The sequence below is a fragment of the Bombus huntii genome, unplaced genomic scaffold (genome assembly GCF_024542735.1).
Source record: "Bombus huntii isolate Logan2020A unplaced genomic scaffold, iyBomHunt1.1 ctg00000267.1, whole genome shotgun sequence".
Taxonomy (NCBI): domain Eukaryota; kingdom Metazoa; phylum Arthropoda; class Insecta; order Hymenoptera; family Apidae; genus Bombus; species Bombus huntii.
The window spans coordinates 2,501-15,000 of NW_026099477.1; the positions used below are offsets into that span (position 1 = coordinate 2,501).

The 12,500-nt window shown below is 45.8% G+C and overlaps 2 non-coding genes across 2 annotated transcripts; both read right to left on the reverse strand.

Annotated features, from left to right (window-relative positions):
• Positions 1-1,814: 1,814 nt before the first annotated feature.
• On the reverse strand, positions 1,815-1,969 carry LOC126877880 (5.8S ribosomal RNA). The gene has a single exon (XR_007695418.1). It is a non-coding gene; the product is annotated as a 5.8S ribosomal RNA (ribosomal RNA).
• A 3,359-nt stretch (positions 1,970-5,328) lies between these two features.
• Positions 5,329-7,251, reverse strand: LOC126877884 (small subunit ribosomal RNA). The gene has a single exon (XR_007695420.1). It is a non-coding gene; the product is annotated as a small subunit ribosomal RNA (ribosomal RNA).
• Positions 7,252-12,500: the final 5,249 nt, after the last annotated feature.

The following is a 12,500-nucleotide window of genomic DNA, read 5'->3' on the forward strand; positions in this document are numbered from 1 at the left end:
GCGAAAATCGCCTCAAAGAGAAAAAAAATTCGAATAGAAGGAGAACACTCTCTATTCGATATACAATATATATGTATGTATGTATGTACGAGCGTTTTATGCATCTCGCCAAAGTGCCAAACTTCGTTCGTCGTATCATGTTCGAGCTAAGACTCACGCAAGACATCCGTGTAACGATCGTCCGGTTTTTAACGTCCGTCCTCTTTTTCTCCTACAGCCGTTTCTCTTCTCTCGACGATTCCAGCGGTTCCCGGTACGGGAACTCACGCAAGTGAAAAAGCGAGCGAGACGTACCGTCGGGTGGGTGTGTGTGTTCGGGGACTGGACGACCGGCGCGACGTTAGGATGCGCGGTCCAGCGATAGACGACGAAGAGGCATGGGATGACCAACACTCTCTTTTCTCTATTCTCGAAGCGTCGAATTGCCATAAAAAAAAAATCACACGCGCGCACGACATAGTCGTACGCGCGTGTATACCTCGTCTCTCTCAAAGTTTTTTTCTCGAGCCTCGCCAAAGGGGATCGTCTTCTTCCTCGTCTACGATCTCTCCGACGACGACGACCGTACGAACAACTTCGTAACGGACTCACATGCGCATCTTCCTCGGGTACAGAAACGCTGCGGAAAACACCTCGAGCTTGTAGTTACAGCAGCACCCGTGTATAGCCGATCTTAGACACACGCTAGTTCGCACACGCGTTACATATATAATATGTAAGATTTCCGACGAACGTGGCTTTTCGGGAGCCAGGCGCGCGGGCAGAGAGATACACGACGACGGGGAAAATTCGTCCCGATACGAGTACGTGTACTCTCCGATCTCCGCGCGACGCTGGGGATCATACCTCCCTAAGTCGTCAGAGCGCTCGAAGAAATCTCGCGTGTGCGTTCCCGGATCTACGGCTGATACTTTCGGGGCTTGTAAAAAAGCACAGAGCGTGTAAAACGCAACGACGACCCATCGATGCGACGGTCCTCGTTGTTGTCAGTCGCTTTCGCGAAGAGACGGAGTGGGCATTCGATCCCTGGGGCTGTACGAGAGTCTTAAGAAAAGACGGTAGATTATGGCAAAGTTTCGCACGCCATCGAGTTTAGGTTTTTTTTTTGGTTCTCTCTTCTCTCCTCTCTCGACCGAGTTCCCATATTTGCTTTCTCTCTCAGTCTCGCCAAATATAATATTCTTTTAAGACGACGTCGGGGGCGCGGACCTTCGTGCGTCGAACACCGGCAAACGTAGCATATATCGCCTGATATGAAAAAAAAATCGGTCACGAGGAGAACACTACGAGTATATACGTTCGATAACCGATACACGAAGCGGTGCATAAGCGGGCGGTCGCCCTCGTAAGGACGACTCACGACGCCGCGAGCACTCACGCAGGTCCGTGACCGGTTCTCTCCGCTCTTATTCGTATCCCTTCGTATACCTTCGTCCGACTCTGAAACGTTCTCTTATAATTTTTAAGAAGAACGACGGCGGGTTGTCAAGGCAAGAAGGGACAGAGAGAGACAGAGGTAGAGTTTCGTAGTCTCCCGTGAACACGATAGATTATATATCGAGCATGCGTACGACTTGCACGGTCTCTGCACGACCGCGACGAACGCCGACGAGCGTCCAACAATCGCTCGTACGTCGCGTATGTTCTCTCCGTCCGCTCTTATTCGTATCCTCGTTCTTGTACCTTCGTCCGACTCTGAAACGTTCTCTTATATAAAGAAGAACGACGGCGGGTTGTTAAGGCAAGAAGGGACAGAGAGAGACAGATACGGAGAGTAACGATACGCAACGCAAGCAGTCTTAGGTTTACGTGAGCAACCCTCAGCCAGGCGTGGTCCAGGAATTGTATCCGTGGACCGCAATGTGCGTTCGAAATGTCGATGTTCATGTGTCCTGCAGTTCACACGTTGACGCGCAATTAGCTGCGTTCTTCATCGACCCACGAGCCAAGTGATCCACCGTTCAGGGTAATCTTTTATAAATTTACAACAGTTCAATACTCAAATGTACTCTTCTCGGTTCTAGCGAAGCCGAGTTCCGTCACGTTCGACCAACGGGAATCGAACGCGCAGAAGTCGCCATAGGATTGACGACACAAAAACGTTCGAAAAAAAAAGAAAACGACGAACGCGCGAAGATACGCGCGTTCGCCGGCCGGGCGTAAAGTACATTATGATATATAACAACCATCGAGATCGAAGCTCCGTTCGTCAGGAAACGACGGGGATATATACACCCGATTCTGAATCCTCTGTACAGCACACGATCTCGCGAACGAGTAAGCACGGTGGCTAGCCCATGTTATATATGTGTTTGATTCTACTCTCTCGTCCAATTATTCAAGAAACAGCGCGCGTGCATCTCTCCATCGTTCGGGTGATAGTAAAGATTCGATGGGATTCGCGCGGCCGTCCGCCTCGAGCGGTCTTTCGTCCCAATATCCAGAAGCAGAGTTTGAAAAACTCTAGCGACGGCACGGGTGTCCGACTCACGACATCGAGGTTTCGAAGCCGGCGATCCCCTCCGAACGGATGGCGACCACGCGACCGACTGAAAGCATGAAAAATCGACGAAAGATAGAACACATCTCCGTTCGGGTGGTGTTTTTTTTTTTAAAAAAAAAAAAAACAAAAATTCGATGGGACTCGCAGCCATCGTCCTCGCGCGGTCTTTCGTCCCGATATCCAGAAGCAGAGTTTGAAAAACTCTAGCGACGGCACGGGTGTCCGACTCACGACAACGAGGATAGACAGCCGGTCCCCTCCGAACGGGTTATGCGACGATAAACTCGATGAAACTTTAGTCTCGTTCAGGTAGTGTGTGTCTTGTAAATCAAAAATTCGATGGGACTCGCATCCATCGTCCTCGCGCGGTCTTTCGTCCCAACATCCAGAAGCAGAGTTTGAAAAACTCTAGCGACGGCACGGGTGTCCGACTCACGACAACGAGGATAGACAGCCGGTCCCCTCTGAACGGTATATTATATATGAGATGATAGACGACAAACTGGATGAAACTTTAAGTCTCGTTCAGGTAGTGTGTAAATCAAAAATTCGATGGGACTCGCATCCGTCGTCCTCGCGCGGTCTTTCGTCCCGATATCCAGAAGCAGAGTTTGAAAAACTCTAGCGACGGCACGGGTCTCCGACTCACGACAACGAGGAAAGACAGCCGGTCCCCTCTGAACGGTATATTATATGAAACTTTAAGTCTCGTTCAGGTAGTGTTTAAATAAAAAATTCGATGGGACTCGCATCCGTCGTCCTCGCGCGGTCTTTCGTCCCGATATCCAGAAGCAGAGTTTGAAAAACTCTAGCGACGGCACGGGTGTCCGACTCACGACAACGAGGAAAGACAGCCGGTCCCCTCTGAACGGTATATTATATGAAACTTTAAGTCTCGTTCAGGTAGTGTTTAAATAAAAAATTCGATGGGACTCGCATCCGTCGTCCTCGCGCGGTCTTTCGTCCCGATATCCAGAAGCAGAGTTTGAAAAACTCTAGCGACGGCACGGGTGTCCGACTCACGACAACGAGGAAAGACAGCCGGTCCCCTCTGAACGGTATATTATATGAAACTTTAAGTCTCGTTCAGGTAGTGTGTAAGTCAAAAATTCGATGGGACTCGCATCCGTCGTCCTCGCGCGGTCTTTCGTCCCGATATCCAGAAGCAGAGTTTGAAAAACTCTAGCGACGGCACGGGTGTCCGACTCACGACAACGAGGATAGACAGCCGGTCCCCTCTGAACGGTATATAATATGAAACTTTAAGTCTCGTTCAGGTAGTGTGTAAGTCAAAAATTCGATGGGACTCGCATCCGTCGTCCTCGCGCGGTCTTTCGTCCCGATATCCAGAAGCAGAGTTTGAAAAACTCTAGCGACGGCACGGGTGTCCGACTCACGACAACGAGGATAGACAGCCGGTCCCCTCTGAACGGTATATAATATACATTATGCGACGGTAGACGATCAACTAGACGAAACTTTAGTCTCGTTCAGGTGGTGTAAAAAAAATTCGATGGGATACGCACGCACGGCTGTCGTCGTCCTCGAGCGGTCTTTCGTCCCAATATCCAGAAGCAGAGTTTGAAAAACTCTAGCGACGGCACGGGTGTCCGACTCACGACATCGAGGCTTCGAAGCCGGCGGCGTTCCCCTCTGAACGAACTTCGGCTAGACTAGTTACGAATCGTTGCTACACATCGTCTTCATCGTCGTCGTCGTCGACATCGACATCATCATCATATCATCATCATCATCATCATCATCATCGGTCATCGTCGCATAGCGGGCCAACATCCACGCGATGCGTCTTCGTTCTAGGTTACCCGATCCACGAGTATGTTACACGTGGTTTCGTTATTTCGAACGAAACGACATACGAAGAGCACACGCCCTTTGGGTAGGAAGCACGTTTCGAGAACGACGAGAGTTTCGATGAAAGAGACGAGAGAAGTCGACGCAGAAGGTATCCATGGATCTTCGAAGAGAACCTTCGAAGATGTATATCGGTATCCTTTCGCTCTGCGCGACTCGCTACAAGTTCTTTCGCTCTCGTCGACTCGTTCTAGACGCTTCGTTCGATCCCAAAGAGGAGTCTTCGATATGTCCCGTTGCTAGGAGGAGAACAAACGCAACACAGACCACGAAACATAGAAGAGAATAGGCGAGCATGATCACTCCGACACGAGGCACTTTAGAGATTTTCTTATTAGTTTGCATGGACTTTTATATTTCGTTTGTACGGTTTCCACGATGCAAATACGAAATACGAGATCGTGACGGCGGGTCTTTCTGTGTACGGCCTCTCGCAGGCGCCACGACTGCATTTCTCTTTACACCTGGTTTCCATCGTAATTTTTTCGTTTGATATCGAGCCTTAACTTTTGTTGGCTCTTTCGAAGCTAGAGTTCCCTTTTATTAGAATTTCATATATATATATATATATTATATGTTATATGTTTTATTCGGAGACGGCGGGTCTTTCTGTTTACGACCTCACGCAGGCGCCTCGAATAAGTTTCATTCGCATTTCGTTTTTATACTTGTATATATATATCTCTTCATCCCGATGATCGAGAGAGAGTGCCACCTTCTCTTCGTATAATTCCGTAGCTGGAGGGTCGTCTCCTCCTTAAGAATATTTCTATTCGTGCCAACGGAGGTTGCCAAGCTCCCTGGCGTTTTCGTTTGTTAAAGTATATAGCTTGTTAATACGTCGTATATACTTTCGTCGATACAGGAGGAGTACGGCTCCTTACCGACCATTGTGATATATATTTCATAGTTTTTATATGTGTTCAAGTCAAATTCTTTTGGTATCGTATCGTTAATGATCCTTCCGCAGGTTCACCTACGGAAACCTTGTTACGACTTTTACTTCCTCTAAATGATCAAGTTTGGTCATCTTCCCGGTAACATCGGCAATGCTTATCACATTGGCCGCGCACCAGTCCGAAGACCTCACTAAATCATTCAATCGGTAGTAGCGACGGGCGGTGTGTACAAAGGGCAGGGACGTAATCAACGCGAGCTTATGACTCGCGCTTACTGGGAATTCCTCGTTCATGGGGAATAATTGCAAGCCCCAATCCCTAGCACGAAGGAGGTTCAGCGGGTTACCCGGGCCTTTCGGCCAGGGAAAACACGCTGATTCCTTCAGTGTAGCGCGCGTGCGGCCCAGAACATCTAAGGGCATCACAGACCTGTTATTGCTCAATCTCGTGCGGCTAGAAGCCGCCTGTTCCTCTAAGAAGATTTGTTTGTACGTTGGTAGTAAAAACCCACCGACCGAAGCCGGGGGCCTTCGAGATACCATAAGTTACGTCTATTTAGCAGGCTAGAGTCTCGTTCGTTATCGGAATTAACCAGACAAATCGCTCCACCAACTAAGAACGGCCATGCACCACCACCCACCGAATCAAGAAAGAGCTATCAATCTGTCAATCCTTCCGGTGTCCGGGCCTGGTGAGGTTTCCCGTGTTGAGTCAAATTAAGCCGCAGGCTCCACTCCTGGTGGTGCCCTTCCGTCAATTCCTTTAAGTTTCAGCTTTGCAACCATACTTCCCCCGGAACCCAAAAGCTTTGGTTTCCCGGAAGCTGCCCGCCGAGTCATCGGAGGAACTTCGGCGGATCGCTGGCTGGCATCGTTTATGGTTAGAACTAGGGCGGTATCTGATCGCCTTCGAACCTCTAACTTTCGTTCTTGATTAATGAAAACATTTTTGGCAAATGCTTTCGCTTCTGTCCGTCTTGCGACGATCCAAGAATTTCACCTCTAACGTCGCAATACGAATGCCCCCATCTGTCCCTATTAATCATTACCTCGGGGCTCCGAAAACCAACAAAATAGAACCGAGGTCCTATTCCATTATTCCATGCACACAGTATTCAGGCGAAGGTAGCCTGCTTTAAGCACTCTAATTTGTTCAAAGTAAACGTATCGGCCCACCTCGACACTCAGTGAAGAGCACCGCGATGGGATATTAGTTGGACCGCCCGCGAGGAGCTAAGCCCACCGATAGGACGTACCACATAATGCCAGTTAAACACCGCGAGCGGTGAACCGACACTGTGACACACAGATTCAACTACGAGCTTTTTAACCGCAACAACTTTAATATACGCTATTGGAGCTGGAATTACCGCGGCTGCTGGCACCAGACTTGCCCTCCAATTGGTCCTCGTTAAAGGATTTAAAGTGTACTCATTCCGATTACGGGGCCTCGGATGAGTCCCGTATCGTTATTTTTCGTCACTACCTCCCCGTGCCGGGAGTGGGTAATTTGCGCGCCTGCTGCCTTCCTTGGATGTGGTAGCTGTTTCTCAGGCTCCCTCTCCGGAATCGAACCCTGATTCCCCGTTACCCGTTACAACCATGGTAGGCGCAGAACCTACCATCGACAGTTGATAAGGCAGACATTTGAAAGATGCGTCGCCGGTGCTAGATGACCATGCGATCAGCACAAAGTTATTCAGAGTCACCAAAACAAACGATGGACGGACAGACGAGCCATCCGCCACCGATTGGTTTTGATCTAATAAAAGCATTCCTACCATCTCTGGTCGGAATCTGTTTGCATGTATTAGCTCTAGAATTACCACAGTTATCCAAGTAAATGTAGGTATGATCTAAGAAACCATAACTGATTTAATGAGCCATTCGCGGTTTCACCTTAATGCGGCATGTACTGAGACATGCATGGCTTAATCTTTGAGACAAGCATATGACTACTGGCAGGATCAACCAGGGATCTTATTCGTATAACAATTCTTATAAATTTCGTTTAAGTTCTCTTCGTGTCGTAGGTGGGACGTAAGCACCGTACGACGAGACTTTTCGTTCTTAAGATAGATATATCTATAAAATATATCTCCTAGCGACGTTCGAGATACACCCATAGTTCAGTAATAATCTTCGAACGCCGCTCGCAGCCACTTTGTAATTCTCAACTCCACCTCCTCTCTTCTCTCTCTCTCTCTCTCTCATAGTCTTATATAAAATGTTTAGAATCGTACTTCTAAAGGAACATTTCCATAATGCTGTCTTCGTGTAAAAAGACTTATTAGAATATCTTAGCGGTAAAGCACGTATACGCACCTCACGCTGAACGAACAAGCGCGTATCCCAGTGCGTCGCGCTGGACATACCGTAAGAATATTCTTTCAATCGGTAGAACATTTTCGGCAGAAGACATACTACGCAAAGATAGTACGCTCCTACCGCCTCATCGGATACTTCTGCGAAAGCAGAAGTTTTTATAGAAAGCAGACGGTTATACTCTTTTGAATGAATCGATGCTCAGTTAGTACAAGCACACACGCATCTAACAATTTTTGTTAGAATACGTACACACAGGTCACCAGCTTCCCGACTCAGGGGAACCTTGCCACGATATTTGGTCATTACGTCCAGGACAGCGACCCGCGGCGCAGCAGTGTAGAGAAAAAACCAGAACGAGAACGGAGGAACAGTCGAGAAATAGCGTAAAATACACTAAGACTCGAGGAGCGGTGACTGAATTCTCAACCGAGGCCGTAGAATAGCCACGCGCTCAACGCTGTTCCGACCGAACCGTCCGGCTCGACGTCTCTCTTATAGATACGAAAGCGCCAGCCGGAAGGCCGGCGCCGGCCGGGCTAGCGGCCGCGCGCTTACGGTGCAAAACCTCCGTAGCAACGTACCGTTCGGAAGGGACGCTGGAACTTAGTCTCGCGAACGCTCGATCACTACTATACAAAGCCAATATCCAACCATCGAAATACATTACCAGACGTTTTATTAACATAATAGAAATGCATTTTTACCAAAAAATTAATTTTTTTTTTCACCGAAAAATTGCATCAGTAAACATACTCTTTTATCGAATACGGACAAAAAATAAGTTTATAATCAATTACAATACGTTAAAATAAGTAGAAATATGCAAAAAAATATATACCTTGTAACGTTAATTAACGAAAAAATTAGAAAAATATCCCAGTCGTGTCAGTTCGACGAACGCTAATTTTTTGAAAAAATCGATAAAAATGTTTAATCCCGACGTATTTAATAGAGATAGAACGATTCCCGTAAAAAAATTCATACCTTGTAACGCTTTTAAACGAATAAACTCGAAAAAACTTTTTCGCCCTCGGAATTTTTCTAAGTCCCAACGTACCGGCTCGGAATTTTTCTATGTTCCAACGACCGGTCGTGTCGGTCCAAACGTTTTTATATCCGTCTGCCGACGATATAAACGCTTAATCCCGACGTATTTTATCGAGTTATAACGATTTCTTGAAAAATATTCGTACGTTATAACGCTTTTTAACGAATTAATCGAAAAAGAGTGTTCGGTCCGAAAATTTTCTAAGTACGAACGACCGGCCGCATAGGTCCGTTTTTAAAAATCGTTCTCGGACGGAAATAAACCATTAATCCCGACGTATTTCGTCGAGTTACGTCGATTTATGCAAAAAAATTCATACCTTGTAACGCTTTTTAACGAATAAACTCGAAAAAACTTTTTCGCCCTCGGAATTTTTCTAAGTCCCAACGTACCGGCTCGGAATTTTTCTATGTTCCAACGACCGGTCGTGTCGGTCCAAACGTTTTTATATCCGTCTGCCGACGATATAAACGCTTAATCCCGACGTATTTTATCGAGTTATAACGATTTCTTGAAAAATATTCGTACGTTATAACGCTTTTTAACGAATTAATCGAAAAAGAGTGTTCGGTCCGAAAATTTTCTAAGTACGAACGACCGGCCGCATAGGTCCGTTTTTAAAAATCGTTCTCGGACGGAAATAAACCATTAATCCCGACGTATTTCGTCGAGTTACGTCGATTTATGCAAAAAAATTCATACCTTGTAACGCTTTTTAACGAATAAACTCGAAAAAACTTTTTCGCGCTCGGAATTTTTCTAAGTCCCAACGTACCGGCTCGGAATTTTTCTATGTTCCAACGACCGGTCGTGTCGGTCCAAACGTTTTTATATCCGTCTGCCGACGATATAAACGCTTAATCCCGACGTATTTTATCGAGTTATAACGATTTCTTGAAAAATATTCGTACGTTATAACGCTTTTTAACGAATTAATCGAAAAAGAGTGTTCGGTCCGAAAATTTTCTAAGTACGAACGACCGGCCGCATAGGTCCGTTTTTAAAAATCGTTCTCGGACGGAAATAAACCATTAATCCCGACGTATTTCGTCGAGTTACGTCGATTTATGCAAAAAAATTCATACCTTGTAACGCTTTTTAACGAATAAACTCGAAAAAACTTTTTCGCCCTCGGAATTTTTCTAAGTCCCAACGTACCGGCTCGGAATTTTTCTATGTTCCAACGACCGGTCGTGTCGGTCCAAACGTTTTTATATCCGTCTGCCGACGATATAAACGCTTAATCCCGACGTATTTTATCGAGTTATAACGATTTCTTGAAAAATATTCGTACGTTATAACGCTTTTTAACGAATTAATCGAAAAAGAGTGTTCGGTCCGAAAATTTTCTAAGTACGAACGACCGGCCGCATAGGTCCGTTTTTAAAAATCGTTCTCGGACGGAAATAAACCATTAATCCCGACGTATTTCGTCGAGTTACGTCGATTTATGCAAAAAAATTCATACCTTGTAACGCTTTTTAACGAATAAACTCGAAAAAACTTTTTCGCGCTCGGAATTTTTCTAAGTCCCAACGTACCGGCTCGGAATTTTTCTATGTTCCAACGACCGGTCGTGTCGGTCCAAACGTTTTTATATCCGTCTGCCGACGATATAAACGCTTAATCCCGACGTATTTTATCGAGTTATAACGATTTCTTGAAAAATATTCGTACCTTCTAACACTTTTTAACGAGTTATTTGGAGGGGATCTTTCGGCCTTTTCGTAGCGGTGCGAAAAAATTCTAAGTTCCAACGTCCCGGTCACGTTGGTCCGGAGGATGAAATTTTTTAAAAAAATAAAGTGAAATCGTTACGTTCGACTAGATTTCGTCGATACGTAACGATTTCACACAAAATTTCGATACGTTATAACGCTTTTTGGCGAGTTATTTCGAGTTGAACATTCGGTACTTTCGTAACGGGGCGAAAAAATTCTAAGTTCCAACGTCCCGGTCACGTTGGTCCGGAGGATGAAATTTTTTAAAAAAATAAAGTGAAATCGCTACTTTCGACTAGATTTCGTCGAAACGTAACGATTTCACGCAAAATTTCGATACGTTATAACGCTTTTTGGCGAGTTATTTCGAGTTGAACTTTCGGTACTTTCGTAACGGTGCGAAAAAATTCTAAGTTCCAACGTCCCGGTCACGTTGGTCCGGAGGATGAAATTTTTTAAAAAAATAAAGTGAAATCGCTACTTTCGACTAGATTTCGTCGAAACGTAACGATTTCACGCAAAATTTCGATACGTTATAACGCTTTTTGGCGAGTTATTTCGAGTTGAACTTTCGGTACTTTCGTAACGGTGCGAAAAAATTCTAAGTTCCAACGTCCCGGTCACGTTGGTCCGGAGGATGAAATTTTTTAAAAAAATAAAGTGAAATCGCTACTTTCGACTAGATTTCGTCGATACGTAACGATTTCACGCAAAATTTCGATACGTTATAACGCTTTTTAGCGAGTTATTTCGAGTTGAACTTTCGGTACTTTCGTAACGGTGCGAAAAAATTCTAAGTTCCAACGTCCCGGTCACGTTGGTCCGGAGGATGAAATTTTTTAAAAAAATAAAGTGAAATCGCTACTTTCGACTAGATTTCGTCGAAACGTAACGATTTCACGCAAAATTTCGATACGTTATAACGCTTTTTGGCGAGTTATTTCGAGTTGAACTTTCGGTACTTTCGTAACGGTGCGAAAAAATTCTAAGTTCCAACGTCCCGGTCACGTTGGTCCGGAGGATGAAATTTTTTAAAAAAATAAAGTGAAATCGCTACTTTCGACTAGATTTCGTCGAAACGTAACGATTTCACGCAAAATTTCGATACGTTATAACGCTTTTTGGCGAGTTATTTCGAGTTGAACTTTCGGTACTTTCGTAGCGGTGCGAAAAAATTCTAAGTTCCAACGTCCCGGTCACGTTGGTCCGGAGGATGAAATTTTTTAAAAAAATAAAGTGAAATCGCTACTTTCGACTAGATTTCGTCGATACGTAACGATTTCACTGATAATTTCGATGCGTTATAACGCTTTTTCTCGAGTTATTTCGACTCGAACGTTCGAACAGTGGCGAATATTTCAAAGTCCCTGCGACGCAACGATACGCTCTTACGCGTTGCTCGCTCGCTCCGCTCGCTCGAAAAAAAAAGTAGCCCAACCCAAAACCAATCCCTTTAGCGTTCGTTCTTCGATTTCATCGAAATCTTCGTTCGAACGCTTGGGATCGGTTTTGGGTTGGGCTATATTCGTCCGAGCGAGCGCAGCGAGCGAGCATTTGTCGCGATTATTTTCCTCGTTTTCGTCTCTCTCGTGAAACGGGAAAAAACGTGGAAAACGGGAAAAAACGGGAAAAAACGGGAAAAAACGCGAAGAAACGGGAAAAAACGCGGAAAAACGTTTAAAAATATTTGAAAAAGCGCGCGCGCGCGCGCGCAATACGAGCTGCGCAGAACGGCGTACCTTAAGAGAGTGTTACCTACTCCGGCGCATACCCGCTGATTCGGAGGTGCGCGCGCAGCGGTAGCACGAGCGGCTAAGTCCAGCGGCGTATTGCTTTATGCTCGCACGCGACTAAGTCCAGCGGCGTATTGCTTTCAGTTTGTACGCGACTAAGTCCAGCGGCGTATTGCTTTATGCTCGCACGCGGCTAAGTCCAGCGGCGTATTGCTTTCAGTTTGTACGCGACTAAGTCCAGCGGCGTATTGCTTTATGCTCGCACGAGACAATGTCCCAGCGGCGTATCGCTTTCTATTCGTGCGTCTCGTTGTTTGATTTAAAGGAAAAAAAAATCGCTACGCACGACCATCGGCCGTACGTAGCGAAATTATTTTTTTTAACCGCAGGAGACAAA